This window comes from Salvelinus sp. IW2-2015, linkage group LG15 (assembly GCF_002910315.2).
Source record: "Salvelinus sp. IW2-2015 linkage group LG15, ASM291031v2, whole genome shotgun sequence".
NCBI lineage: Eukaryota > Metazoa > Chordata > Actinopteri > Salmoniformes > Salmonidae > Salvelinus > Salvelinus sp. IW2-2015.
In genome coordinates, this window is record NC_036855.1 from 16,792,729 (window position 1) to 16,797,941 (window position 5,213).

The following is a 5,213-nucleotide window of genomic DNA, read 5'->3' on the forward strand; positions in this document are numbered from 1 at the left end:
TCAATTATTGCCACCCGTTTTCAATACTTTGTGTACCCTACCCTTGTGAGGATAACAGCATTTAGCCTTTTTCTAGAACTCAGACCATTCCTCCATACAGAATCTTTCCAGAGCCTTGATATCCTTCGGTCTGCACTTATGGACTGCCCTCTTCAATTCAAACCACAGGTTCTCAATAGGGTTCAAGTCCAGAGACAGAGATGGTCATAACAAAATGTAGATTTTGTGGTAAATTAACAATTTCTTTATGGATTTTAATGTGTGGGTCATTGTCTAGCTTGACGATCCACTTGTTTCAGCCTCATGGCTTAGGCAACCAGGTTTTTGGCTAAAATGTCCTGGTACTTGGTAGAGTTCTTGATGCGGTTGACCCTAACAAGAGCCCCAGGACTAGTGGAAGCAAAACATCCCTATAAAATCAAAGATCCACCACCATATTTTACAGTAGGTATGAGGTTATTTTCTGCCTATGCATTCCTCTTTCAAAGCCAAAACCACCACTGGTGTGTGTAGACAAAGAGCTCTATTTTCATCTTATCTGACCATAGCACCCAGTTCCAATCTAAGTGCCAACGCCGTTTAGCAAACTCCAGGCGTTTACATTTGTTGTTAGCTCTGAATAAAGTTTATATTTATTGCAACTCTTCCAAATAGCCTACAAATCAAATGTTACTGGTCACATACACATATTTAGCAGATGTTATTGCGGGTGTAGCGAAATGCTTGTGTTCCTAGATCCAACAGTGCAGCAATATCTAAAAACGATTCACAAGAATACACATCTAAAAGTAAAAGAATGGAATGAAGAAATATATAAATATTAGAGCTATGTCGTATTGGCATTAATTAAATTACAGTAGAATAGAATACAGTATATCCATATGWGATCAGTAAAGCAGTTCGTAAAGATTAAAGTGGCCAGTGATTCCAAGTCTGTCTATAGGGCAGCAGCCTCTAAGGTGCAGGGTTGCGTAACCAGGTGGAAGCAGGCTAGTGATTGCTATTTAAAGAGTCTGATGGCCTTGAGATGAAAAACAGCTTGTCTCTCGGTCCCAGCTTTGATGCACCTGTACGGACCTCTCCTTCTGGATGATAGCGGGGTGAACAGGCCGTGGCTCAGGTGGTTGATGTTTTTGATGATCTTTCTGGCCTTCCTGTGACGTCGGGTAATCATTAGAATAAGACGCCTCAATATTTGTAGCCGTAGGGGGTAATATCTCTCTAGGAGCTTATCCGTCATCAGTATTGTGAGATACTGAAACATTTGAATGGAAAAAGCTGATTCAAGAGCAGCACTCCTTTTCTTTTGATCAGTATCGACATATGCTCCAACGACGCACTTAACGACAGTTTTAGCTGAGTGGCGTTTTGGGAAATGCAAGTTACATCTTCAGCCGTTGTAGGAAAGTTGCATCATGAAATCAATCATAAACCTCAACAGTTCCATCGCTATCAGGAAACCGGGCCCAAGTCAAAACATTGTGTTGCAGTGTGTTAAAGCACTGCGGAGAACACAATGACCGGGGTTGTAATCAATTAACGTCACGAAATTTGGTTAGTTTGTAGACTGTGTTATTTATTTTTATTCAAATAAAATAGTCTGCGAAAATGTATAGGCCTAGCCTACGTTTCACATGAAATGTGGGCTACTAGCGGTGTTTGCATAAGACGCAAACGGCGTCGATTTCAGCACCAGGGAACTGGACAGCTCCCCCAACTGGATCATGTAAAATAAAAAAATAAAAAATAAACATGCCCCCAACGATGCTCTTAGCTGTGGGTCAGCATATGTGGGAACTCCTTCCAGATTGTTGAAAAAGCATTCCAGGTGAAGCTGGTTGAGAGAATGTCAAGAGTATGCAAAACTGTCATTAAGGCAAAGGGTGGCTGGTTTGAAAAATCTCAAATATATTTGGATTTGTTTAACACTGTGTTATTTTTCCATGTGTTATTTCATAGTTTTGATGTCTATTATTCTACAATGTAGAAAATAGTAAAAATAAAAATGCTGGAATGAGTAGGTGTGTCCAAACTTTTGACTCGTACTGTAGGTATGTATATATAAATAATTACCAGAACAAGGCTGCTGGCTGTATTCCAAATCCCACTGGCTAGCTGACTGAATTAAAACACTATTTCATCAACAATTAACTTCCCAATCTAATTTGATATAATCCCATGATCTAAAACACACAAGTAGTTTAATATACCCTCTTACAGAGAATCAGAGAGAGTATTACTGTTTCATAAGAGAGGATTCGAGGAATTACGTTTTGTTTATCAGTGCATTCATTAAAAACTTCAGACTAGTAATCTGATTATAATACATATAGTGCTACAGTTAAATCATAGCCTTTTACTCTATAAAGGAGATATGACTGAATTAACAATTGTTTGTCTTCACAAAACACATACCTGTTGCAGTGATCCTTTAATATTACTTTCTGCAAAATAAAATACATATATAAAACCTTAAATCAACCATTTATAAAAAAGGAAAAAAAGATAATCATAATACATGAGCATTTGGTCTACTTCCCTACACAACACCATACTCTTTCTACTATCAGTATCAAATCAACAGGACACGTTTTTCTTTCAAGATACTCCTGTGGCAATTAAGTGGCAATCATGACTTCTTAAAAACAGGATAAGACGACATGGATCTCTTGGTCTCCTTATTACCAAGTAAAACTCTGGCAAGAATGACATTCATTTGAATGCAAAAAGCACCATGAATAAGAAAGAAAAGAAAGGCTTAGAAACATTTAAAACCTTTCAAGTAAACAAAATTAACTTATAACATATAGACCCGTAAAACAAAATAAAACATGCTTTAAGTTATTTTCACATTTGTTGTGATGTAGTGAAGAAATAAGCAGAATAACATGCTGAGCAAAATACTAAAGTCTAAAGAAGCCATGGAAAATGTGCAACTTATTGAATGAACTCAAGCACTAGCTACAGTTGAAGTTGGAAGTTTACATACACCTTAGCCAAATACATTTAAACTCAGTTTTTCACAATTCCTGACGTTTAATCCTAGTAAAAATTCCCTGTTTTAGGTCAGTTAGGACCACCACTTTATTTTAAGAATGTGAAATGTCAGAATAATAGTAGAGAATTATTTATTTCAACTTTTATTTCTTTCATCACATTCCCAGTGGGTCAGAAGTTTACATACACTCAATTAATATTTGGTAGCATTGCTTTTAAATTGTTTAACTTGGGTCAAACACTTTTCTGCTCTTTTGCACACAAGTATTTCTACTTGCACATTATCTTCTGCACATCTATCACTCCAGTGTTAATTTGCTAAATTGTAATTACTTCGCTACTATGGCCTATTTATTGCCTTACCTCACGCCATTTGCACACACTGTATATAGACTCTTTTTTTCTATTGTGTTATTGACTGTACGCTTGTTTATTCCATGTGTAACTCGTGTTGTTTGTGTTGCACTGCGTTGCTTTATCTTGGCCAGGTCGCAGTTGTAAATGAGAACTTGTTCTCAACTAGCCTACCTGGTTAAATAAAAAGGTGAAATAAAAAAAATGTATAACAAACTGAGTCAGGTTTGTAGGCCTCCTTACTCGCACGCGCGTTTTCAGTTCTGCCCACAAATTTTCTATAGGATTGAGGTCAGTTCTTTGTGATGGCCACACCAATACCTTGACTTCGTTGTCCTTAAGCCATTTTGCCACAACTTTGGAAGTATGCTTGGGGTCAATGTCCATTTGGAAGACCCATTTGCGACCAAGCTTTAACTTCCTGACTGTCTTGAGATGCTGCTTAAATATATCCACATCATTTTCCTTCCTCATGAAGCCATCTACTTTGTGAAGTGCACCAGTCCCTCCTGCAGCAAAGCACCCCCACAACATGATGCTGCCACCCCCGTTCTTCATGGTTGGGATGGTGTTCTTCGGCTTGCAAGCCTCCCCCTTTTTCCTCCAAAAACATAACGATGGTCATTATGGCCAAACAGTTCTATTTTTTGTTTCATCAGACCAGAGGACATTTCTCCAAAAAGTACAATCTTTGTCCCCATGTGCAGTTGCAAACCGTAGTCTGGCTTTTTATGGCGGATTTGGAGCAGTGGCTTCTTCCTTGCTGAGCGGCCTTTCAGGTTATGTCGATATAGGACTCGTTTTCTGTGGATATAGATACTTTTGTAGCCGTTTCTTCCAGCATCTTCACAAGGTCCTTTGCTGTTGTTCTGGGATTGATTTGCACTTTTCACACAAAGTACGTTAATCTCTAGGAGATAGAACGTGTCTCCTTCCTGAGCGGTATGACGCCTGCGTGGTCCCATGGTGTTTATACTTGCGTACCATTGTTGTTACAGATGAGCGTGGTACCTTCAGGCATTTGGAATTGCTCCAAGGATGAACCGACTTGTGGAGGTCTACAATTTTCTTTTCTGAGGTCTTGGCTGATTTTCCCATGATGTCAAGCAAACAGGCACTGAGTTTGAAGGTAGGCCTTGAAATACATCCACAGGTACACCTCCAATTGCCTCAAATTATGTAAATTAGCATATCAGAAGCTTCTTAAAGCCATGACATCATTTTCTGGAATTTTCAAAGCTGTTTAAAAGGTACAGTCAACTTAGTGTATGTAAACTTCTGACCCACTGGAATTGTGATACAGTGAATTGTAAGTGAAATAATCTGTCTGTAAACAATTGTTGGAAAAATGACTTATGTCATGCACAAAGTAGATATCCTAACCAACTTGCCAAAACTATAGTTTAACAAGAAATTTGTGGAGTGGTTGAAAAACGAGTTAATGACTCCAACCTAAGTGTATGTAAACTTCCGACTTGAACTGTACGTTCTTCAGTGGTGATATGTCAAGATGATAGTCTGATATTTTGACATTGTATGATCTACTATACCACCTCCATTCTGTCCACACAGTACAGTATAATGTTAGGGAAAGGTTTCAGTCCTCATAAATTACAACATATACAGTGGCTTCAGAAAGTATTCACAACCCTTGACTTTCTCCACATTGCTGTTATAGCCTGCATTTAAAATGGATTAAATTGAGATGTGTGTCACTGGCCTACCCACAACACCATAATGTCAAAGTGGAATCATGCATTTAGATTTTTTTACAAAATAATTAAAAATGAAAAGCTAAAACAGAGGCAATAAGTATTCAACCCTTTTGTTATGGCAAGCCTAAATAAATTCAGGAGTAAACA